A 27,176-nucleotide genomic window follows, 5' to 3' on the forward strand; every position below is an offset into this window, starting at 1 on the left:
CGGGCCAAGTCTGGGGCTGCTGAAAGCCTCTGGGACCTCCACTGGGCAAGGACGAGCCGGAGCTGAGGTGGGACTCCTGCTCCTCAGGGCTCTGGCCTCACAGGAGAACACGGGGAGCCCCGTCCCAGAGCCTGGAGTCAAGTATCCGCTCTCATGAGTTTGCTGCACAACAGGAGATGCTGCTTTTAGGACAAAATTCCCGAGTGGACAGAAATACGGAGAAGCGGGGGACAGAAATCAGTATGTTTTATAAAAAGTTTACAGAAACCAACAGAAACACACAACTGGCTTTAGCTCAATGCATTTTCCCACTCTTGTCGCCAAATTTATGTTAAATAATAAGGCAAAAATCTTTACTCCCTAGGCAGACTATGTTTTCAAAAACCAGAGGGTGAGCAGAATGAAAAGCACCACACATCTCCGTTTATGCCACGTGTAACAGAGCATTTTTTAAAATTTTATTTATTTGACAGAGCGCGCACAAGCAGGGGGAGGGGCAGAGGCAGAGGGAGAAGCAGGCTCCCCGCGGAGCAGGGCGATCGTGCGGAAACTCGATCCCGGGACCCAGGGATCATGACCTGAGCTGAAGGCAGACGCTTCACTGCTGGAGCCAACCAGGCGCCCCACTAACAGAGCATTTTTAATCCCTTTGCCTCATCATTCTTTCTCTCTGTCCCAGGACACAGCCAATCTAAAGCCTGTTACGAGCAGGCACTTTCTGGGGGACGAACCTAGATCCGGTTCCACTTCTGACCCGCCGCGGCGTCGACAGAACAGTATGGCTCTCCCCCCACCCCCGACCTCCCCGGGGCCAAGCTCCTCAGCTGTGTGGGCCCTGCTCTGGGACGCCGCCGGGCCGTGCAAACATTCACTCCACCGCCGGAGATCTCCCCTCCTCCACTCGGACACAAGGGCCCGCTTTTCCCGGGCGCCACACTCACGCCCCCAGAACAGCAAAGCTGAGCGGACCGCACAACTTGCCGTTTTCCTCGTTGGGAACCAAGAGGTCACGGCCTCCACCTGCAGGAGACCGGAGGCTGCGGCTCTGGTTGGGGTCACGTGCTACAAATGCCCCCAAATAGTTCTTCCTCATCCTTCCAATCAAAACTTCACAAGACACGCTTTTCGGCAGAAGGGGGCTTCCGGGCATGTGGAGTAGGCTGTGCTTTCCGCGGCCCGCCCTTCCCAGCGGCTGCCTTCTGAGGCAAAAACGACAATCGACTTCACGTTCCGGGGAGAGCAGCGGTGAGAGAGCGCGGGGTCCCTTGAAACTCAACAGAAACTGGAACGATCTTAAAACAGCTTCCAAACGTGACGGGGGCTTGAGCCGGCCTCGGTTCAGAAGCCTTCTGACCTCCTCGCACCGACGGCCGCCCTCCCCGCCGCCTCCTCTCCTCACGCGGCTTCCCTGTCCTTCGCAGGCCTTTCAACAGCCCACTCAACGCCCTTACGCACGCGCGCATGCGCACAAAATGTACGTGCGTTCATCTCCTGCCGCCATTACACCTTCTCCTAACAAAACATAAGCTTGGTGATGGCGAGGACGTCTAAGGACAGTTTTATTGAGGTATGCGTGACCTACAGTTAACCGTACATGTTACGCTTTGACGGGTCTTGCCATACGTACAAAACCATGAAACCGTCACCCCAATCAAGATGTGCCGGTGTCTGTTTCCTCATGAGCCTGTTGTGAGCCGTCCTCCCCCGTGCTTTCTGCCACCATGGCCTTGTTTGTAATTTTCCGGACTTTTATGTAAATGGAACCGCATAGCATGTATCTTTTGTCTGATTTTTGGCACTTAGCACGATTATTTCGACGTCCATCCCTGTCACTTCAAGTGTCACCAGCTCCCGCCCCCCGTATGCTGGGTGACACTCCACACAGGTGTGCCCGCATCCATCGCTCCATGACCTGTCATCGGACATGGCGTTCCTTCTAGTTTGGGGCTTTTGCAAATAAAGCTGCGAGGACTCCTGGGTGTCCAAGTCTTTGTATAGAGATGAGCGTTCATTTATTTTGGACAAATACCGAAGAGTGGAATGGCTGGGTCACATGCTAGACATCAAGAAGCTGCCAGACTGTTTCCCAAGGCAGTCGCTTCATTTTATGTGATTATCCACCATGTACGAAAGGTCCAGTTGCTCCCCGTTCTTGCCAGCACTGGTTTGGTGGGTTTTTTCAACAGCAGACATTCCAGCGTGTGGTGGTGGTTCACTACGGGCTTAATTGAATTTCCCTAATGAACAATCATCTTTTTCGTGAATTTACTTCTTTGGTGAAGGGTCTGTTCAAATATTTGCACCGCCCCTTTTTGGTCAATAAGTTTCAAGAGTTCTTTACATAATCTGCATGCAGGTCTTTTAATCAGATTTGTGATTTGTAACTTTTTCCCGTTTGTGACTTTTCCTTTAATTCTCTTAACAGCGCCTTCTGAAGAACACACATTCTTAATTACGCTATCGTCTGGTTTATCAGTTTTTCTTTATGGGTCATGCACTGCCCTCATCTACTGAATCTCTGCATAACCTAACACCACAAAGGTTTTCTCCTGTGTCTTCTTCTAGAAGGCTCTACACTTAGGATCATGTTTTGAGTTAATTTTGTATATGCTGCAAATTAAAAAAAATATATGGATGTCTAATTGTTTCATCACAGTTTGTTGAACTTAACTATCTTTGCACTTCTGTTTTAAGTCACTTAACCATATTATGTGTGGGTCTAGATTTCTAGGTTCTCTGTGGGCAAATAAAAAATGTTATCTGTCCAGGGACGCCTGGGTGACTCAGTCGGTTAAGTGTCCCACTCGATTTTGGCTCAGGTCATGATCTCAGGGGTCGTGAGATTGAGCCCTGAATCGGGCTCCACACTCAGCAGGGAGTCTGCTTAAGATTCTCTCACTCTGCCTTTGCCCCTCCCCCCATGGACACATGCACTCTCTCTCAAATAAATAAATCTTAAAAAAAAAAATGTTATCTGTCTATAACAACTGTACTGATTACTGTAACTTAGCAAGTCTTGAAGTTGGGTAGTATAGGCTCTCCAACTTTGTTTTCTGTCAAAGCTGTTTTGGCTACCCTATGTCCGTCCCTTGGCATTCCATATGAATTCTATAATCAACCTAACAATTTCTACAAAATAGCCTGCTAAGCTAATCTTGATTAGGATTGTGTTGAATTTATGTATCCATTTTGAGAGAACTATCATCTTAAAAATATTGAGCCTTCTAAATCATGAACACATTAGACCTCTCCATTGCTTTAGGCTATCTTTAATTTCTCTACAGTATTTTTTAGTTTACAGTATGAACAGCTTTCACATCTTTTGTCAAAAGTATTCCTAAGCACTTCATATTTCTGTTGCTATCATAAGTGATATTCTTATTAGTCTCCATTTTGGATTGCCTGTTGCTACTGTATACATTTAGTTATTTTTGTATTGTGCAATCTTTTATATATTTACTTTGTATCAAGTAACTAATGGGTTAAACTTTCATAGCTTTTTTGTAGATTCCAGCTGATTTTCTATATAGATAATCATGTTGTCCATGAATAAGACATTTACTTCTTTCTTTCCAATCTGAATGCATTTAATTTCTTTTTCTTGCCTTACTGCACTGGCCAGAATCTCCAGTACAATGCTAACAGGGCAAACATCTTCACCTTGTAAAATCACTCAGACTTCCCCCGGTAGGATATTAGTGATAAGTTTTTCCTAGATGTCCTTTATCAGGGTGGGGAAGTTTCTCATTCATAGTTTACTGGGGAGTATTTTTGTTTGTTTGCTTTTTGTTTAAATCAGATGGACGTTGGATTTTCTTGAATGCTTTTTTTTTTTTTTTCATCCAATGAGATAACCATGTATATTTCTTTCTTAGTTATTATTAATATGGTAAATTATAATGACTTTAAAAAATTTTTTTTATTATGTTATGTTAATCACCATACATCATTAGTTTTTGATGTAGTGTTCCATGATTCATTGCGTATAATACCCAGTACTCCATGCAGAATGTGCCCTCCTTAATACGCATCACCAGGCTAACCCATCCCCCCCAGAACCCTCAGTTTGTTTTTCAGAGTCCATAGTCTCACATGGTTTGTCTCCCCCTCTGATTTCCCCCTCTTCATTCTTCCCCTCCTGCTATCTTCTTCCTTTTTTTTTTTTTTAACATATAATGTATTATTTGTTTCAGAGGTACAGGTCTGTGATTCAACAGTCTTACACAATTCACAGCCCTCACCATAGCACATACCCTCCCCAATGTCTATCACCCAGGCACCCCATCCCTCCCACCTCCCACCACTCCAGCAACCCTCATAATGACTGACTTTTAAATATTAAACCAACTTTGTATTTCTAGAATAAACCCCACTTGATAATGATGTGTTATTCTTGTATTTATTGTTGGATTTGATTTGCTAAAATTATGTAAAGTATTTTTACACATATGTTAATTAAGGAAATTGGTCTATAGTTTTCTTTTCTTATATTATCTTTGCCTGCTTTTGGTATCAGGTTAAGCTAGCCTCACAGAATGAACTGGGAAATATTGCCTTTTTCTTCAGTTCTCTGGAGGGATCTTTGTAGAACTAATACTATTACTCACTTAAAAGTTTGGGAATTCACTGGTGAAGCCATATGGGTTGGGAGTCTTTTTTGTGAGAAGCATTTTAACTACAAATAAAATTTCTTTAACACATACCAAGTTATTCATGATATCTGTTTCTTCATGGTAATTTGCATCTTTCAAAGGATTTGTCCATTTCAGCAAAACTGTTGATTTTATGGACATAAAGATTTTCATGCTATTTCCTAGTATCCATTTCATACTCATAAAATCTGTAGTGATGTCACCCCTCTCATTTGTGGTATTAATAGCTGTCTTCTTGCTTTTCTGTTCACTTTGGTTAGAAATTTACCAATTTTGTTTATCTTCTCAACCACCTTTCATCAATTTTCTCTATAATTTTTTCATTTTTATTTCACTGACTGCTGCCCCAATCTTTATTAATTCCTTTCTTCTGCTTACATTGTTGGGTTTAATTTGTTCTTCTTTTTCTAGTTTCTCAAGATGGAAGATAAGGTCACCAATCTCAGACCTTTCTTCTTTCTGAATATTGCCCTCTGGTACTACTCTCTTGAGGTATTACATTAGTTGTAGCCCACAGCAAAACATGTTTTTCATTTTTAGTCAGTTCAAAATACTTTATACTTTCCCTTTTGGTTTCTTCTTCCACCCATGGATTATTTAAAATTGCACTTAGTTTCCAAGTAATTGAGGATTTTCCATATATTTTTGTTTTGATTTCTAATTTTATTCCTTTTTCATTCAAAGAGACCATGATTTAAGTTATCTGAATCCTTTAAAATCTACAGAGTTGTTTTGCTCAAAATATGGTATATCATGGCAAACGTTCTGTGTGATCTTGAGAAGAAGGAATGTTCTTCTGTTGTTGGGTGGTGGTCTATAAATGTCAATTACATTAAACTGGCTGATGGTATTGCTAGTGTCTTCTCTAACTTTAATGACTTTCTCTCTGCTTCTATCAATTATTTAGAGATAGTATTGACATGTCAAATTATAATGTGCATTTGTCTATTTTTTCTTATGGTCCTATTAGTTTTTGTTTTATGTACTTTAAGATTTGTTATTAGATGTAAAAATAATTAAGATTTTTATGTGTTATGGTTGAGATGAAATAAGTCTACCACTTGCTAGTTGTTTCATACTTGTCTCACCTGAGACCTTGTTTTGCACCAATGCTACAGCCCGGATTCCTGAACTGGTGCTTGCCACTTAGTGGCAAAATAAATGAATCATTATTCAATCTTGGAGCTCAAGTGAGATGTCAGAGAGCATGTAGCCTGCCCTTTTAGAAATGAGGAGACTGAAGCTAAACTTGGTAAAATGACTTGCTGAAGATGATACAAGTAGCAACTAGAGCAGCAAACCCTCCTGTCTCTGGATCCCAAGCTTTCTCTACTGTGGCGCCTGCAAAGACACGGAGTGAAATGCTTTTGCTTTTGACTGCTTCTCTGGACGTTAGTCAAAGTCAAGCCAAGTGTGCTGGGGGCATATTTCCTCCCCTCAGCTCACACACAGAGGCAGAAGACGACGCAGTAAAGTATGAACATCCACAAAGGGAAGCGAGAACCTAATTTCTGTACATGGGGAAAGGTGTGAGAGAGAACGTGCAAAGAACCACCACAGACCCCAACAGAGGCACCACCACACACATTCTGGGTACGCCCAGCTGCGGGTTTCCTCTGACTCCCAGAGCATATATTCACTTTGAACAACTGAACACATTTCAAATATTTCATTCTTATAGGCTGCATTGTGCCCCCTCCCCGCCAAAACCGTATGTTGGGAGTCCTAACCCCCAGGGACTGCATGGGGAGAGAGGGCCTTTTAAGAGGTGGTTACATTAAAACGAGGTGTTAGAGTAGGCCTTAGTCCAACCTGACAGGTGTCCTTGTAAGAAGAGGAAATGCGGACACACAAAGGGACTCCAGAGGCACGCACATAGAGGAAAGACCACGTGAGGAGGAACAGGTAAAGCATCTATCTACAAGCTAAGGAAAGAGGCTTCAGAAGAAACCAACCCCGCCAGTATCGTGATCTGGAACGTCCAGCTCCCAGAACCGTGGGAAAACAAATTCCTGTTAAGTCACCCAGGCTGTGGTACTCGGTTATGGCAGCCCCAGCAGACTAACACATTAATTTTCTATTTTGCCCCTAAACCAGTATCATCTTAATTTTCCCTCCCCTGCTCTGGACAAAGCTCTCAAAACACTCCTGTGTCAACTGACACACTGCAGACTCTCACCGAGGAATGCAGAGGTGGTGGCAGAGGCAGAAACACTCAACTGTAAATCTCAGCTACCTTCAGATGTTAACTCAATGGATGGCATTAACTGCAAACCTGACATATTTTCCCAACAGATGCATTAAACCCCGAATGTATCTCTTTGAAAGCTCATTGGTTTTCAGGAAATGCCGCTCTGGATGATGTAAACAGGAAGACCACAGTGCTGGGCTGAGGGCTGTGCTTCCAGTTTACCAACAAGGCATTATCAGAGCTGCGTGTCCTTGCAGTCTCAAGACCACAGCATGGCAGCAAGACAGCAGCCCCCCAAATCCATCCACACTGACCCTCTCCCAGATTTTACATGGTATCAATCACTCTGTCATTTGCTATCTTTCTAAAGCACTGTGTTTCTTTCCAGTGTAAGTGAAAGAATAGAGAGAAAACATCCCCCTGAACTTGTTAGAGTAAGTCGTAGTCCTGGTATGGCTGGAGGGACAGTAGGGGAGTACAGACGCCAAGGTTGCTGAGGGTCAGTCTCCCCTGACCTTCCTCAGCAACAAATCAATTGCTACCTCCCAGTCTCTATGTTCTTTCTTCTGTTTTCAGTGTTGGCGCTCTAGAAATAGACAGCAGGGCTTGAAACTTGCAGGGAAAGCTCATACAGACGGGTTTCTATGGAACTGCAGCCGTCACCCTATTTGAATATTATGTTTATGTCCACCACTCTGATATATATCAAAAAGCCCGGGAACACAGACACTGGCAATAAAAATTGCCAATACTACTGAAGGCTCAGATTTGCCACAGACAATAATCTAATGCTGTAATTCTACCTCTTTAAAACATCAAGAGAGTAACTAAGCTTACATAGGGATTCTGGTTTAATTAATCTCTGTTCTCCTGAAAAACTCTTTTTGTTTTTTGTGTGTTTTTTGAGGGAGACAGCATGCAAGTGGGAGGTGGGGTTACGGAGAGAGAGGGAGAGAGAACCTCAAGCAGGCTCATGCCCAGCATGGAGCCTGACATGCGGGGCTCAATCTCATGACCCCGAGACCATGACCTGAGCTGAAATCAAGAGTCAGATGCTCAAATGACTGATCCACCCAGGCACCCCTCCTGAAAAACTGGTTTTATGCTTTGTGTGTTTGTATATGTATATGTACACACACATAAACACACACACATGCACACACACACACAGGAAAAGTGGGAATATGGAAAGAGGATTTATTTCTAACAAAACTAAATCTATAGCAAACATTGCTTAATTATATTATCTGCTAAGCTTTATAATACCAATTAACATTTTTTTGACAGATTACCAGAAACTCCAATACCTATCCTTCATTTTCACAAAACCACACAATAGTAATTCATGTCCACAATGTTGATTTGATTCTATTAAAAAAAATGCACCAAGGTTCCCAAGGTATATATCACACTAATATACAAATATTATATCCTAAATTGAGCCCAGCAAAGTGAATATTTTAGCTATAACAAAAATTAAATGTTTAATTAATACATCTGTTTTCCCTGCTGGAATTTAGAAGGGCTTTTTAACACACAGTATGCATGGTCTGCACTGCTTTGAAAGTAACCCCCAGAAATCTGAACTTATACTTTCTTTTACTTGATCAATGTCCTCATTTAAAAAGAGCTTCACAAACATTCCGCTGGCTGTGAGTCTGTGGACAGGTGGTGCTGCTCACAAACATCCATGGGCACATTACATCATTGGAGGACCTCAGGCATCCTTGGAGAAGAGTTGCTTATGGAGGTAAAACAACTCTTGTTAGTGAAACAGAGCCCTCTCTGGAAGGCGAGGGACAGTAGTAAAAAGACTTTGCTGCTATACAGGTGAGGATGGGCAAGCCGAGTCCATTACAGACCTCAAGAACTTGCTGGAACAGTCCACTCTTCATCCCCCGCCAGCTGACTACACAGGCAAGGCCTCCCACCAGGAGCATGACAGCCACTAATCACTGTCTCTGATTAGAAATGTTCATGAACATGGGCAAAAGTTAAATGAGTATGTAAACTGGGGAGAAATGGTGTAAGATGAAGAAAACTTGGGACCTATTTCAATAGACAAAAACCAAACCAACCAAACAAAAACCATATAAAATGTGGGTAGGCTCCCAGGCAGTCACATTAAAGTCTATTAAACCTATAATACAGAAAAAGATGGATATTAATAATAAAGCTCCCAACCAAGATTTAGTAATATTTTTACAAAGAAATCCATATCATATTTCTGTGAAGATGACCAAGATCCTATCCCCATGCCCACCTTCCCACCAAGACAGACACTCTCTCATTATCACACCAGACCAACCCCTACAGAGGACCTAGTGATCCAAGAGCCTCTGGGTTTGGGGATTTTGTGGGAAGGGAAGAAGGAAAAGTAGAGGACTTAAGAAGCAGGGCAGGAGAATGCAAAGGTTCAATTTGACGGCAGAGAAGCAGAGAGTTTCTGTGAGAGGTGAGGGAGCTACTGGCAGAATCTGGGTTTGTGGGGAGCCCCTGTGCCCCAGCACTGTGTTAGTTCACGGATCTGCAGAGACTAACCAGAATCAGGTGAAGAATCCCAAAGGCAGGAGCTCAGTTGTGCAGGCCCCCAAAGGAGGGAGAGGAGGAACAAGAGGTTCTAAATGCACAAGTATTTTTCCTAATTTGACTATGCATCCAAGGACCCCTGCAGGTGCACACGGGCCAGCCAGACACAGAATCATAAGATGGGAAGCTAGAACAAGCAGCATTACCTTTAGCCGGGCACCTCGAAGTTCAACAGGGCTTAAGTGATCCAATGTACTCAAGTTCTTACAAAGAACAAAGAAGTGGGTGTTTGAGTACCTCTTCTTTTCAATGCATTTTCAACTGAATTATAAAATATTTGCATTGAAAAGAATCTTGTAGATCTAATCCAATCTCCTCATTTTAAAATGAAAAAACTGAGGCCCCAAATTTTCTTTTCTTTTTTTTTTTTTTAAAGAGAGCGAGCCATATCAAGTAACAGACTCTTTTTTTTTTTTTTTTTAAGATTTTATTCATTTGACAGAGAGAAAGACAGCCAGAGAGGGAACACAAGCAGGGGGAGCAGGAGAGGGAGAAGCAGGCCTCCCGCCGAGCAGGGAGCCCGATGCGGGGCTCGATCCCAGGACCCCAGGATCATGACCTGAGCCGAAGGCAGACGCTTAACGACTGAGCCACCCAGGTGCCCCCCAAATTTTCATACTACTTGAAGTTATCCAAAAGCATAATATAAATAAAATTCCAATTACTTTTTTAAAACAGATTTTTATTTATTTGAGTGAAAGAGAGACAGCACGGGGAGGGGGTGCGGGGGTGGGTAGAGGAAGAGGCAGGCTCCCCGCTGAGCAGGGAGTTGGATGTGGGGCTCATGTGGGGCTCCATCCCAGGACCTTGGGATCATGACCTGAGCCGAAGGCAGACACTTAACCAACTGAGCCACCCAGGCACCCCTAATTCCAATTACTTTTAATTCAACCTGGAGGTCACACAGAAATGCAAATAGTTTGCTTATTTGTGTCTCCTCCACTAAACTGTGAGCAACTTGAGGACAGGGATCTTCCCTTTAGATGCTCAGTGCATTCCTAACCCTTGGTACAAAGTAGATGAGCAGTAAATGGTGAATAAACACTGTAAAGTATTCATATGAGGTCCTTTGGTCTTGCAGTGTTTGAGGCCTACTCAAGACAAAAGGTGATGCAAATTGCACATTTACTAGGAGAGTTGAGTTTGTCAGTAAGAGCTGGGACAAGCAGGGGAGGGAAGAGCCTAGAGTTATCTCCTGGAGGTGCATGGAACTAACCACACATTCACTGCTAATTCACAACACTGAAATAAGCTCTTTCACCTACACAGACTCTTCAGAATGCTGCACAAATGTGAATTTGTGGGATACTTCTTTGCATGAATAAAAAATGTTCCTGTGTCACCAGAAGCAAGGCTGTATTTGACATGCTATGATGCATAATTAAAAATAAATACTAAGCTTTGCTTCTGTTAATGGCCAAGCAGCTCCTGTTGGATCAACCCTCCTGTAGATAATTATAAACTCTGGAGAAAATCCGAAGGTTCTGGGAAGGAACTAGAAACAGGTATGTACCAGAGGGGAGTTGGGACACTATGAAGAAGGAAACAGTACTGGATGAATTCCCCATGTTTGTGGCTCTTAGCTCCAGTCTATACCATGTGGGGTTAAAACTTGGATGAGAAATCTATAGTCTTACATTCTTATAGTCTTACCTTCGGATAAGCACAGCAGCTTAAAGTAGGGAGAGCAGAAGAGGGGGGGGGGCCCACATTCTGAATATAGTCTGCCCAAATCTCTGGCCGACTCCTGAACCACGCATGCACAGGGCAGACTCCAAGCTACCTAGGGAAGTCTAAATAAACTGACCTAAAATTTTAACTGATGCTCACTGGGGAGGCACAGAGGTTGCTGTTTGAGTTCAGCCATGATAAACTGCCTACAAATACCCAAAAAAAAAAAAAAAAAAAAAAAAATCAATATTCTTTGTTGTAATCTAATAGAATTCAGAGGCCCTACTGTGTATCAGTCACAATGCCCAGGACATATTCCAGAATGACTCAACATAAAAAGAAACAGGAGAAGATGGACCACACACCACAAAGAGACGGTCAGGGAGACTGATGTGAACAAGCCTGGACTTTGGGATTAGCAGACAAGAATTTTAAAGCAGACTTTATAACTACGCTCAATGATGTGAAGTAAAATATGTTCCTAATGATCAAAGAAATGGAGAAATAGAAACTTTTAAAAACAGAGAACATAAAATCTAAAATTTTAAGAAAAACACAACATTTTAAATAAGAAATTCACCGTATGGGGCGCCTGGGTGGCTCAGTTGGTTAAGCGACTGCCTTCGGCTCAGGTCATGATCCTAGAGTCCCGGGATCGAGTCCCGCATCGGGCTCCCTGCTCGGCGGGGAGTCTGCTACTCCCTCTGACCCTCCCCCCTCTCATGTGCTCTCTCTGTCTCTCTCTCTCAAATAAATAAATAAAATCTTTAAAAAAAAAAAAAAAAGAAATTCACCGTATGGACTTACAGCAGTTTAAAGATTACAGCAGAGTCAGTTAACTGGAAGATTTGTCAATAGAAATTATTGAACTGAAGAGCACAGGCAAAAAATTAGAAAAAATGAACAGAAATTCAAAGACCTATGGGACAGTGTCAAAAGGTTGAAGGTATATGGAATTGGAATTACAAAGACAGTAAGACAAAAAATATATTTCCAGAAATAATGGTTAGAATCCTTCTAAAGTTAGTAAGAGATTCAAAAAGCTCAGAGAACTCCAAGTAGGATAAATACAAAGAAAATCTCACCTACACACAGTATAGACTGAAAACCAAAGTCTATCAGTCCGGGTTCAAGCAGAAAAGCAGAAACACTGTGTGTGTGTTTGTGTGTGTGTGTGAGAGAGAGAGAGAGAGAGAGAGAGAGAGAGGGAGAGAGACTGAGGGAGAAAAAGAGGGAGAGAGGAAGAGGAGGGCAGAAAAGAAGGAAGGAGGGAGGGAGAGGGAAGGGATTAGGTGATCTGAACTCACTCAGCTGAGGGAGATGGCTGTCCGTGCAGTGTGTGTAAGGCTGTCACCCACGGGTAAGGATATGGGGAGCTTGGCGTCCACAGGGCAGGAGGTGGGAGGGGAGAATGCGTGTCAGGCAGGGAGAAGAGCAATGTGAAACCCAGAAGCATGAACAGGAGCCCACGGGACAGACGGAAGCCCATGTCATTTCCTACTGCCCCTGACCTCGATGGAGTGGCTCTGCTGCCCAAGCTGGGGGCCCGTATCATGGAGCCGAATACACTCGCCAGCCGGCAGCGGGGACAGCTACTCAGGCTGGCAGGGGGGCCAGCAGCACACAGGCCTGACCACTGCCTCCGACCCATGAGGTAGCTTGCGAGAATCTCACAGAAGAATTCTGGAAAATGTAGCTTAGCCTAGTCAGAGTGATTTATTCTAAAGCCATCACACAGACGAAAATATCCTGGAAGCAGCCGGTGAAACAGGACACATAATTTACAAGGGAACACATGACTGAGTAAGCACTCACTGAACTATCAGCTTACAATTTTACATTCAGTGAAAATCTCCTTCAAGAATGAAGGCAAAATAAAGACACCATCAGATAAAAGAAAACAAGTTCCTTGCCAGCCGACGTGCACTACACAAAATGAGGGAAGTTCCTGGGGCTGAAGGGGAATGTACCAGAAAGGAACTGAGTCTCCAAGGAGTGAAGAGATGGGAGTGCTCGCTCTGCTTCAGACAGCGGCAACAGTGACCTGGTGACCTTACGAACACCCACCCCCGTGTACACTTGATAGGGCAAACCAGAGCTCAGCAAAACAATGTTTTTTATTTTTAAAGATTTATTTATTTGACAGAGAGCACAAGCAGATGGAGCGGCAGGCAAAAGGAGTAGCAGGCTCCCCACTGAGCAGGGAGCCCGATGCGAGACTCGATCCCAGGACCCTGGGATCATGAGCTGAGCTGAAGGCAGATGTTTCACTGACTGAGCCACCCAAGGGCCCCAAAACAATTCTTTTTTAATTATAAAAAAAAGAATGAAGAGTATTTGAAAGGGTGAACATGGAAAAAAATAATAAATACCAGAAGTTCTAACTTAGCATCTGGACAGAGGTGAAGGCTGATATTCAAATAGGAACACAGAAATTTAAGGAAGGAACCAAATTAAGACAGCAAGGTGTGAAAGATCCCCATGGGTCCTATCCCCTGAGGCATCATTTCATTCAGGCCTCTCTCTGCTCCTCCCACTACGTACTAAAATAAAATTACTCATTTAAACATTTGCCATTTCACTGAAGCAAATATCAAACCAGTGGCCAAAGTAAACAATGAAATACCTAAATTACTCTCTAAAAGCAAGTTTTCTCTTCTTTTCTGAAGGAAACCTCTGGAAAGTAAGTACGAATGTGATAAGTAGAAGGTAGATCAAAATGAGGTAAAATCTTAAGATCAAAATGAGCCAAAGATTCCAAATCAATCTTCCCTAAAAGCCTCTTTCTTGGTCTTCACTGTTTTGTAATATTATTTTTTCCTTACAAAGAATAAAGCTTCAGCAGTCCGCATAAACTTCTGGAATCTTCTGCCTCAGCTGGGCCCCTAAACACTGGCTGGCACTCCTGCCCTGTCCCCAGTGAGAGGACTCTCACTCTAAGAAGGCAGGACTCCTGCGATAAAGCTGGGGCCTTCAGGCAGGAACTACCCCAACTTTCTGGACCAAATATTTACAAAAACATTTGCTTCAGTGGGCATTCCCATTTCTTTCCCATCAATGACACTACGACGGTGCCCCACCTCGTCCTCTTCTAAAGACTAATCCCTTTGGCTAGCCTTCACAGATCTTGCTTTTTCCTTATGTCTTACTTTTCCCTGTATTTATCATCATCTCACATCTTACAATCTCTATATCATACATCTTACTATCTGTATATAAACTTACTTTTGGGCTATGTATCTCCACTTCCAGAGCCCTGATTGGATTTTTCCCCAGGTACACGAGCAACATGAAAGCAAACACACATCTAATCCATTCCGTGGGCTGTTTCCCATTTTGCTCTTACTCCCTCCTTCCATTTTCTCGAGGAACCTACGCTTGGTGCTTCCATTTCTTTCCCCTCCCACTTCACTTACAAAATTTAAAAATAACTATTTTGAGCATAAAGAGTGGAAAATAATATAAATGACAACCAGATCTACCTAACAGATGTTAACATTTTGTCATATGTACTTTGAAACTTTTTTTTTTAAGATATAAAACATGGAGATGCAGCTAATACCTATTGCTTTCCCCTCACTAATATTCACCCATTCTTAATCCCCCAAATTACAATTGAATATGATTCAAGCAAATATTGTAGTGCTGTGCTCTGTATCATTTGCATGCAAGTGCTTATACTTTTTGCCCATAGATAGGCCATCACAGACATAATTTTCTTTAGTTCATTTTCAGTTTTTGTAATAACGGTATCATTCCCTAAGTATCTTATGTAACTTGATTTTTTATGTTCATGTATTTTTGAGATTTACCAATAAATACTTATAAATAAATTTACCAATTGATATTTACAAATCCATATTCATTTTTTATTCAGTATAGTATAGTCCACTGTAAGAATAAGACAAAATGTAATTACTACATATTCCATCATCAAAGATCTGTTAAGTTTTTTTTTTCCTTTAAAAATCACACACCACTTACTTCTTTTTCTTATCTTATTTTTATTACCTTATCTTACTAGCACCTGGGTGGCTCAGTTGGTTAAGTGTCTGACTTGGTTTCGGCTCAGGGTTGTGGGATTGAGCCCCGCGTCAGGACACCTGCTCAGCTGGGAATCTGCTAGAGATTCTCCCTCTCCTTCTGCCCCTTCTCTCTCTCTCTCTCTCTCTCAAATAAAGTGAATAAAATCTTTGAAAAACAATTTCAAAAAACCGCCACAAACATGATATTGATAGATATCATTTTCCTTACATTTAAAGAAAATATTTGTAATATCCAACCATTAAGTATAATGTTTGTAGAAAAAATTTTGATAAAAACTTATTTAAAGAAGGTTCATTTTACTTCGAGGTTACTAAATGTGTTTTAAATATATCTTTAAAAATCACGAATGGGGGGCGCCTGGGTGGCTCAGTCATTAAGCGTCTGCCTCCGGCTTAGGTCATGATCCCAGGGTCCTGGGTTCAAGCCCTGCATTGGGCTCCCTGCTCAGTGGGAAGCCTGCTTCTCCCTCTCCCACTCCCCCTGCTTGTGTTCCCTCTCTCACTATCTCTCTCTGTCAAATAAATAATTAAAATCTTAAAAAAAAAAATCACGAACGGTTTCTACTTTCATTTTCATGAAAAGATTTTCATTTTTCTTCCTCTTTTTTTTATTCTCTATAAAGATTGAGATGGTCATGTAGATTTCTTCCTTAATCTCTAATGTGATGAATGACATTAAATTTTTCTAATCTAATCATATTTCTAGAACAAATCTAACATGGATATGAGAATATAAATAGTTATGCATTGTTAGAAATAACTGCTCAATATTTTACTTAGAATATTTAAATCTCTGTTCACAAATGGCCTATAATTTTTTTCTTATAAGAGTCTTATCAAGGTTACCAAAGGTTATAAAATAAGTTTGAGAAGTATATAACCCTCTTTCTTTCTTAGGAGAAGCTTGTATAAAATCTTTCTAATGACAGGGATTATCTTCTCTTTGGATGTTTGATGGAGATTACCTGAAAAACTCATCTAGACTTGTACTGGTGTTTTTGTATTGGGGTGAAAACACTGGAACTGGAGAGGTGACAGATTTTATACTAATTTAACAATAAAATGTTTTCACATTTTTCTTGAGTCAGCTGATAATTTATAGTTTGCTTAAAATTATCCATTACCTCTCTTTTTTAATAAACAGTATAAAAATTATTCATGGTAGTTGCATTACATTTTTATTTCTATATTCTGTATCTCATTTTAATTCCTAATATTTTTCTTGATTAATTTTGAGATTTGTCTACTTCACTAGTCTCTTTCTTATATAACTGCATTTTCTTGATCCTTTCAAACGTTTGCTTTCTATTTCATTCATTTGTACTTTTACATTTACTTGGTGCTTCTACTCTCTCTCACCGTAATTATTCTGTTGTTGAATTTCCTCCCCTAATTTGATTTGGAAGCTTGGCTAATTTTGGATCTTTCTATTTTGTTTGCCCACCCCCACCCCCGTACAAGTATTTAGGAACTGCCTTGATTGCATCTCACAAATTTCACTGCCATTCAACTCCAATATTTTCCGATTTCCAATGCAGCTACTTTGTAATCCGTGATTTATATTCAAGTTTATCTTAAAGATGTCAAACATTTGTGGTTTAGAGAAGTCTTTCTTTGTTGATTACTCCTAGTTTTATTGCAATTTTATTGATCACAGAAAATGGTCTGAGTTATATGGCTCCTTTGTTTTCTATTGAGGTTTGACTTGATGCCTTAGAAGACATGCATGTTCTAAGCTACAGACCAATATCCCCATGAGCACCGGTGCAAAAATCCTTAACAGAATATAAGCAAGATGAATCTGGGAGCATATTACACAGGTTGCACACATGACCGTGTTCATAAGGATTGCACGGACTCTCTAACACCGTGATAGGGACTGTCGTCTTAATAGTAAGTCATCAAGCCACAAACACAGGGTGTCTCTCCCTTTACTCATGTCTTCTTTCATCTATTTCAGCAATGTTGTACACTTGGCAGCATGTAACTTGCACCCCTGTGATTCTACTTATTCCTAAGTATTTTATTCTTTTTGATGCTACTGTAAATGGAATTGTTTTCTTCATTTGCTTTCCAGATTGTTCATAGCTTAATATATACAAATATAAAGTATTTTTTGTGTTGATTTCATATCCTGCAACTGTGCTGAATAGGTTTATTAGCTTTAGAGGTTATGTGTGTACTCCTTGGGGTTTTCTACATCTGTGAAGAGAGGTAGTTTTACTACTTCCTTCCAATTTGATTGCTTTTTATGTTCTGTTCTAATTGCTCTGACTACAACTTCCAGTATTAATGTTGAACAGAAGTGTCACAAGTAGACGTCCTTGTTCTCTTTCTCATCTCAGGTGAAAAGTTTTCAGTCCTCCAACACCAAGTGTGATGTCAGCTGTGGGTTTATCTATGGCCTTTATCATGTTGAGCAAGTTTCCTTCTATTCCTAGTTTTCTGAGTTTTTTTGTTTGTTTTTATAAATCAGCAAAGGGTGTGGAATTTTGTCAAATGCTTTTTCTGCATCAATTGAGATGATCATGTGGGTTCCTTTTCTTTATCAATGTGGGGTATTTCATTGATTAATTTTAGTCTGTTGAACTGTCTGCATTTCTGGGATAAAACTCACTTGATCATGGTATACAATCCTTTTAATATGCTACTAATTGGTCTGCTAAGAGCTTATTGAGGAATTTTGTATCTATGTTAGTTACAGATGTTGGTCTGTAGTCTTCTTTTCTTGTAATGTCTTACTGTGTGGCTTTGGAATTGGGGTAATGCTGGCCTCATAGAAAGAGTTAAAAAGTATTTACTCCCTTGATTTCTTGCAAGAGTTTGGGAAGAAGTGGTGGTATTTCTTCTCTAAATATTTGACAGAATTCTCCAGTGAAGCCATCTGGGACTTTTTTGATTACTGATTTAATTGCCTAATTTATTAGTTACAGCTTTACTCAGATTTCCAATTTCTTCTTGAGCCATTTTGGTAGTTCGTACGTTTTTAGGAATTTTTCCATTTCATATAGGTTATCCACTTTTACATGTACATCTGTTCAGAGTATTCTTTTATAATCCTTTTTTATTTCTATAAAGTCACTAGTAATGTCCCTATTTCATTTGTGATTTTAGTATTTGATATTTTCCTTAGTGACTCTTACTGAAAGTTTGTTAATTTTGTAGATATTTGCAAACAATCAACTTTTTTTTATTCTCTCTATTGTTTTTCTATTCTTTTTCATTCATCTCTAATCTTTATGCCAAAAATTGGCTAACCTAGATGAAATGATGAGGAGGTAAATTCATTAAGAAGATATAACAATCTTAAATTTGGGAGAACCTACAAGCAGAACTTTAAAATAAAGCAAAGGTGACAGAACTAAAAGAGAAATAGTCAAAGCCACAATTACCATTGAGGATTTTCTTCTTTCTTTCTTAGTAACTGATAAAAAGTGAGCCCTTAAACATTCAGTAAGGATGTAGTAGACTTAACACTATTCATTCACCTGATTTAATTGACATTTACAGAACACTGTATATAACAAGAGAATACATATTCTTTGTAAATGCACATGAAACATTCATCAATATAACCCATATTTCATAAAACAAATCTCAAAAAATTTAGAAGATTAAAATATAAAAAGTATGTTCTTAAGAACAACAGAATTAAACTAGAGATTAAAACAGAAAGATAGCTGAAAAATCTCCAAATATTATGAAACAATATACTTCAATAACCCATGTGGTCAAAGAAGAAATCATAAGGGAAATTAGAAAGCATTTTGAAATAAATAGTAAGTCACAATATGACATGACAAAACTTATAGGCTGTGCTCAGAGCTAGAGTTGCTTAGAAGTAAATATATAGCACTACAAGGCCATGTTAGAAAAGAACAAAAGATTCAAATCTAAGTTTTCAACTTAATAAACCAGAAAAAGAAGAACTAATTTAAAAAGCAAGCTAAAAGAAATGGAAAAAAAATCAAGACAATAAATGATCAACTGAATGTCAACTAATTCAAGTTAGATAAAATTTTTAAATTCCTAAAAACATATACAAGCTACCAAATTTCATTCAAAAGAAAGATAACTAGAAGTGTCCTATATCCATTAGAGATAGAATTTCTTTAGTCTGGGTTCAGATGGATTTACAGGACATTCTATCAAATATTTAAAGGAGAAACATACCAATTCTATGCAAAAACTTTCATAAAAGAGAAGGAAATACCACTCATTTTTGGTGTCTAGCTAACCTAGATGAAATGATGAGGAGGTAAATTCATTAAGAAGATATAACAATCTTAAATTTGGGAGAACCTACAAGCAGAACTTTAAAATAAAGCAAAGGTGATAGTACTAAAAGAGAAATAGTCAAAGCCACAATTACCATTGAGGATTTTCTTCTTTCTTTCTTAGTAACTGATAAAAAGTGAGCTAAAAGTGATTCTAAAACCAGATGGCTAATATGTTAAAGTATAGCCTACTATTTCTTATTATATGCAAAATTCCTGACAAAATACTAACAAAAGAAATTAAGCAGTAAATAAAAAATATATACCACGAATGGGGTTAATTTGAGGTATGCAGCATAGACATAATCTTAAAAAATCAATGTGATTTACCATATTAACAAACTAAAACAGAAATACCATGACTGTGTCAGTGAATGCAGAAATTCTGACAAAATCCAGCATCTGTTCATAATAAAAATGTTCAGAAAACAGGAATAATGGAAAATTTTGTCAATCTAAGAGATGGTGTGCATAAAAAAACCTACAGTTTACTATCATAGTAACTGGGGGATATGTGAATGCTATAATAATTAAATGTCTGTTCTCACCATTTCTATATGACATTGTTCTGGCAATCCTAATCAAGTGCAATAATGTAAGAAAAATAAATAAAAGGCATACAAATTGAAATATCTCCTAAAAAAATGGTATTAGCATTAGCAAGTAAGTTTAGCCTAATAAACACATAAAATCTCTACTAAAAATCTATTTACCTCCATTTCTTCAGTTTCTTTTACCCAGTACATAATGTCTGACTTTCAACAGAAAATTACAAGGCATACTAAAAGATAAAAAACATAGTTTCACAATAAAGAGCAAGTACCAGACCCAGCCTCAGATATGGCAGAGATTATCAGACCAGAAATTTAATTCATCTATGAAAATATAGTAAGGGGTTTTTAATGGAAAAACTGCACTACATGCAAAAACATATGGGTAGTATAAGTAAAGAAATGAATTCTTTAAGAAAGAATAAAAAGGAAATGCTAGAAATGAAAAAACACCATCACAGAAATTAAGAATGCCTTTGATGAGTTCATTAATAATCAGGGCATGGCCAAGGAAAGAATCAGTAAGCTTGAAGAAATGTTAATAGGAACTGCCAGAACTGAGATGGAAAGAGAAATAAGAATTATGAAACAATGATAAAAGGTATATGTAATAGGAATATAAGAAAGAAGATAGAGAAAGCAGAAGGAATATCTGAAGCAATAATGACCGAGCCATTTTCCAAAATTAGTGCTAGCCACCAAAACAGTATCTCCTAATTTCAGAGAATATGACTCAACATAGGGTCCAAAATCTATACCTAGCCATATCATATTCAAATTGCAGAAAATCAAAGACAAGGATAAAATTTTAAGAAGCCACACACACACATACACACACACATCAAAAACCTTATCTATACAAGTTCAAAGACAAGAATTACATTGGATTTCTCTTTGGTAATCATGCAAGTAAGAAAAAAAAATGGAATTAAAAAAATGGAATACTTATGTTGAAAGACAAACCAATGACCTAGAATTCTGTATCCAGCCATATTATCTTTCAAAAATAAGGAATAATAAAGACTTTCCTAGACAAACAAAAATTGAGGCAATCTGTCACCAGTAAGCCCACCTTGCAAAAAGTGTAAAAAAAAAAAAAGTTCAGGGGTGCCTGGTGGCTCAGTTAGTTAAGCACCTGACTTCAGCTCAGGTCATGATCTCAGGGTCCTGGGATAGAGCCATGCATCCACTCCGTGTTCAGCAGGGAGTCAGCCTGTCCCTCTCCCACTGCCCCTCCCCCTGCTCATGCTCTCCCGGTCTCTCTCTCAAATAAATACAATCTTTAAAAAAAAAGTTCATCAGAAAATGATAGAAACTTAGTTCTAAAAGAAAGAAAGGAGGAACGCTAGAAAAGGAACCAACAAAGGTAAAATAAAATCTTTTCTCATCCCTTAACTGATCTAAGATGAAAGTTTGTTCAAAATAATAATGCAACAATATGTACAATAATTATAGCTTCTGGATGAGTGATACTAGTGAGCAATGTTACTTGGGACAGGAAGGAGGAATTAGGAATACTGCTTTAAAGTACTTGTACCATCTGTGAAATGGTGGAGTACTATTTGAAAAAGGATTTGAATTAGTTGTAAATATATACTGCAAACTTAAAGGAAAGCACCAAGACAGTTTAAAAAGAAGTATAAATGAGATGCTAAGAGAGGAGGAAAAAATGCAGCCTTAGAAAATGCTTAGTTAAAACCAGGGATGTCAGAAAAAGAGTGGAACGCACAAAAAGATACAAAGAACAGGACAATGAATAGAAAGCAGTAACAGATATGGCAGATATTACTCCCAACTATGGCAATAATCACTTTAAATTTCAATGGCCTAAAAACACCAACAAAAAGACAATGACTACCAGAGTGTGTAAAAAAACAAGAACCAACCACGAATTATTTAGCAGAAATCTACTTTAAATGTAAAGACACCGAGAGATTAAAAGTAAGGGGATGGAGGGGCGCCTGGGTGGCTCAGTTGGTTAAGCGACTGCCTTCGGCTCAGGTCATGATCCTGGAGTCCCTGGATCGAGTCCCGCATCGGGCTCCCTGCTTGGCAGGGAGCCTGCTTCTCCCTCTGACCCTCCCCCCTCTCATGTGTTCTCTCTCTCATTCTCTCTGTCTCAAATAAATAAATAAAATCTTTAAAAAAATAAAAATAAAAATAAAAGTAAGGGGATGGAGGAAGACATACCATGCTAACACTTAGCAAAAGAAAGCTGGAGTAGTTATACTAATTTCAAACAGAGCAGATTTCAGAGTAAGGAAAATTATCACAGATAAAGAGGGACATTGCATAATGATAAGGTGGCAAAATCTCCAGTAAGATATAAGAATCATTAATGTGTATGCATCCTAACAACAGGGTATCAAAATACAATAGACAAAAACTGATAGAGCTGCAAGAAGAAGCAGATTAACTTCCTATTCCACTTGGAGACTCAACATCCCTCTATCAGTAACTGATACATCTGGTATCAGAAAATTAGTAAGGACATCATTGAACTGAAAAGCACCATCAGTCAATTGGATCCAATTGACATTTACAGACTACTTCATCCCAAAACAGCAGAATACACATTCTTCTCAAGCTCACAGGCCATTCACCAAAGCAGACCACATTCTATGCCTTAAAACACACCTTAACAAATTTAAAAGAACAGATATTCAAGGGAATGCTCTCAAACCACAGTGGAGCTAAACTGGAAATCAGTAAGAGAAAGACAGCTCAACCCCCCCCAAATACTTAGTTTAAATAATAATACATCTAAATAACACAAGTCAAAAAGGAAGTCTCAGGAAAAAATTTTAAATATTTTGGACTAAATGAAAATGAAAATACAACTTATCCAAGATTTGTGGGATGCAGTGAAAACAGAACTTAAAGGAAAATTTATTGCACTGAATACATTCATTAGAAAGGAAAGATCTGAAGTTATAATCTAAGCTTCCAGCTTAGAAAACTAGAAATAGAAGAGCAAATAAAATCTGTGATAAGGGAAAGAAATAAAAATCAGAGCAGAAATCAATAAAACTGAAAACAAAATTGATGAAGAAAATCAACAAAACCACAAGCTGCCTCTTGCCAGTAAACCTCTGCCACACTGAGCAAGAAATTGTATTTCTAAGAAGTCCCCTGGCATTTCTGATAGCGTTTTGTGCTTGTGGATGCTATTTGGTGCATGTTGTTCATTATGCCAAAAATGACCTTTCACATTTCATATTTATGTACTGAAATCAACTTAGCCCAAAATTATTGTTGTTATTGTTGTCTGTTTACTTTTTATAACATTTGACTGCTAAATCTCTGTTCATCCTCTTATTTTTTCCACTTTTCTGTATAATTTTGTTTCAGGTGAGATTCTTATAAGGAACATCTAGTTGTATTCTGTTCTTAACCCAATTTGAGGGATTTTAAAACCCCGGCCATTTGCATTCCATGCCATAACTAACATCTGGACAGCTGTCTTCTTTTATATCCTCAGTACAATGCCTCATGATCAATGGAAGACAGTAATTTTAATGTGAAACCGTAAGAGTGTTTGGTAGATATTTGGAGCTCATCTTTCTTTGATCCAAAATTTAAAAATGGGCCATCTTTTGAGCAGGGAAGGAGCATATCAATGTGAAACTCCTAGAGGCATATTGTAGCCAACGATCTGTCTTCTCTGTTAGTGTCCATGTTATACTTGACCTTGCTTCACTGACGAACATCACAGCGATCACTAACATCTGCATAATTGCCACAGTCACCAAACTCATCAAGATGAATTTTTCAGGCAGAAAATAGAGTCAGATTCAGTCAGAAAAGTGTCCCTGTAACTTTTGCATGATTCTTCACAAGGGACTCTGATACACCTTATAAAAATGTGTCCTCAAACCAACTTCCATTCCTGACTGTGGGTATTTTCCAACACTCAGGCCTGGCTCTCAGTGTCCTCATACCCCCCTCTGTCCCAGATATATATTTTTTTTGACAGAGAGAGAGAGAGCACAAACAGGCAGAGCGGTAGGCAGAGGGAGAGGGAGAAGCAGACTCCCTGCTGAGCAGGGAGCCCGACACGGGGCTCTATCCCAGGACCCTGGGATCATGACCTGAGCCAAAGGCAGACACTTAACCGACTGAGCCACCCAGGCACCCTGTCCTGACTCTCTTTTTCTTTCTCATTGATTTTCTCATCCTTCCCCTGCTCACAGAGGAAATCCACTCCCACAACCCTCACTTAACCGAGTTCCCAGATAGCCATAACCATTTCTGTTCTCACTTCTAGTGCTAGTCCTGTATTTCTACGGCATGGATAACTGCATTTGGAATTAAATATTACCATCACCACACAGTCTCTCCATGAGGTTCTCTTCCGAGCTCTCCTGCCTAAAAGTTTATACTAACAAAAGCTGAAAGGGTCCAATCGTGTTATGTCAGTTCCCTACTTGAGGAGCTATCGTTCTGGTAAGGAGGTACATCAAGCAAACAGGAACTAACCTTGCAGGAAACTACACCAAATCAACAGGCGCCCTGTTCCATTTTTTGCATCCAGTTTCAATCCACCCTGAACTGTGGGTCCTTCCCAGTCAGCAGATCTTCATTAATTTATCCCTATTTGATTTATTCTCACATTGGCCTCCGCTTCTGAAATGTCATATTCTCATCATTTCCTTATCTTATGTTTCCTTCAAACCCATTCTTTTTCCGTGAATCTTTCCAAGCCCAGGAGTCATGTCTGAGAAGTGGAGCTAAGTAAACAAGCCTTAGTATAAAGGCTGAAGAGAAGCAACAAACCAAAAAACCAGATACCAGAAGCAAGGATCTACATAAAGGAATGGAGAATGCTAAAAGTGTAAATACATAATTTTAGTCACATTAAAATATAACTGCCAAGAGCAAAATATAGTTCTCACGTGCTAGGACGTTGATACCATGTGAAAGTAAAATGACAGCATAAAGAATGGAAGAGGAAACAAATGGGCTGTGAATGTGGCATGGATCTAATATTAATTAAAGGCAATCTGTGAGAAGTTAAACATATATATGGCAAACTCTAGAAACAACCTCAAAACAATAAAAAAAAAGATGTATAGCTAATAAAACAAGAGACAAGATAAAACAGAATATAAAATATTCAATAAATCCCAAAGCAGGTAGACGAAGTTAAAGAAAGTAACAGATAAGGGGCGCCTGGGTGGCTCAGATGGTTAAGCGTCTGCCTTCGGCTCAGGTCATGATCCCAGGGTTCTGGGATCGAGTCCCGCATCGGGCTCCCTGCTAGGCGGGGAGCCTGCTTCTGCCTCTGCGTCTCTCTCTCTCTCTGACTTTCATGAATAAATAAATAAAACATTTAAAAAAAGAAAGTAACAGATAAAAAAAATTGAGCCAAAACAAATCCCAAGGTAGTAGATTTAAGCCCAACTATATCAATACTTGCATGAAATGAAAATGGGCTTCGGAGTCCATTTAAAAATCATGTATTATCTAATGAATAAGAAAAAAGGAGGCACAGTACGGTGGCTAGGGCAGCCCATGTCTTCCTCCTCCTGCTCGTGGCGTGGAGCCAGATCCCCTGACAGTGTCCAGCTGGGCTTAAGTCTGCCTGGTGCCACCTGTCTCTACAACACCCTCCAAGAAACCAGAGTCAGGGTGTGGGCAGCAAAAAGATGGAGCAGAAAAAGAAAGAGAAAATTATTGAACATAAATTATTTTTTTGAGACAAAGTGTGCAAGCAGTGGGGGAGGGGCAGAGAGAGGGATCAAGAATCTCAAGCAGACTCCATGCTCAGCGTGGAGCCCAATGTGGGGCTCAATCTCATGACCCTGAGATCATGACCTGAGTTGAAATCAAGAGTCCGACACTTAACCAAATGAGCCACCCAGGTGCCCCTAAAATTTTTGATCTAAAGAATAATAAAGGGGCAAAACAACATAAGTTTATCAAAGCTGTCAGTCATCAAGTTCAATTTAGTCAACAAAATCCATGTCATGTAGCATAAAGTGAAGCTGAAAAGAAATTGAAAAAAGATGACAAGAAGAAAGAATTGCAAGAACTAAATGACCTATTCAAACCTGTACTTGTTGCTCAAAAAGTAAGTAAAGGCACAGACCTGAATCCATGGTATGTGTGCTCTTCAAGAAAGGGCAGTGAACTAGGGGAGGTAATTGTAAGTTGTCTCATGACTTGACTCTGGAGAGAAAATGTGATGCAAGAGGTAAAGAACTTGAAAAAGATACTGTGGATAATTGAGATGAGAGAAAACTGGAAACATTGAACAAAAAGCATGGCGAGGTCGAAAAGAGAAAAAAAAACCCTCAAACAGTGTGCAAAGATTTTCTTAAAGCTTTTGAAAACAACAAATATGGCTGGCTTTGGGTATGCCCTGGAGGGGATGATACTTGTATGCATCATTGTGCATTTCCTCCCGGATTTGTGTTGAAGAAAGATATAAAGAAGGAAGAGAAAGAAAACGAAATTTCATAAGATCTAATTGCAAGACAACGTTCTGCCCTAGGTTCAAATGATACCAAAATCACCCTAGAATCTTTGTGTGCAGGAGAGGAAAGGAAAAGACAAGAAAACACTGAATGAACTTGAGCAAGATAAGGAAGGAAGGAAAGCAGACTTCAAAGCAGGGAAAGCACTGGTGATCAGTGGTCATGAGGTGCTGGAATTTCGTCCTATTCTGGTTGATGAGCATGAGGAAGCAGACGGTACCTGTGACACCCAGGGAACAGGTGAAAAGGGGATGATTCAGTGCACACAAAGGAAGTAGATTTAAGCCCGTACATCCCAAGAGATGTGGATGAGAGAAGTGGTACTGTAGCCAGTCCTGAAAGCTTCAGCACACATATATCAGAAAACAATGAAGTGAAGCTTCCAGAGGTAGGGGGGTGAAGTGGTGAAGGAAGTGATCTGGAAACAGCACAATGAAGGGAAGGGACAGGAAAATGGAGCCAGGGGTGCTGTTCCCATTGATGAAAATCTCTGTACTGTTGAAGATTCAGATAAACTAGAAGAGTTAAACACAGTGGAGTCAGAAGAACGACACGAAACATGTCAATGAAAACAGTAAGCCAGTTCAGCAGGAGTTGAAATTGACTACATTTTTCCCACAAGAATTCTTCAACAGCATGTTTCTTCCCCATGCTTGTTCCAAAAGACTTAACCTCCCTCCAAAAAGGAGCACTTTCCCTAAGTCTTGTCTCCTGACTTTG

General features: G+C 39.7%; 1 protein-coding gene and 1 pseudogene across 4 annotated transcripts in view; one reads left to right on the top strand and one right to left on the bottom strand.

The window, feature by feature from the left end:
* AKT3 (AKT serine/threonine kinase 3) overlaps positions 1–27,176 on the bottom strand; it is a 309,013-nt gene that overhangs the window by 7,041 nt on the left and 274,796 nt on the right. The gene's annotated exons all lie outside the window — the stretch shown is intronic.
* LOC123845589 (zinc finger CCCH domain-containing protein 15-like) lies at positions 1,535–27,025 on the top strand (annotated as a pseudogene).

The sequence above is a fragment of the Mirounga angustirostris genome, unplaced genomic scaffold (assembly GCF_029215605.1).
Source record: "Mirounga angustirostris isolate CCGP_5_RB_7025 unplaced genomic scaffold, mMirAng1.0.hap1 SCAF_6, whole genome shotgun sequence".
Taxonomy (NCBI): Eukaryota; Metazoa; Chordata; class Mammalia; order Carnivora; family Phocidae; genus Mirounga; species Mirounga angustirostris.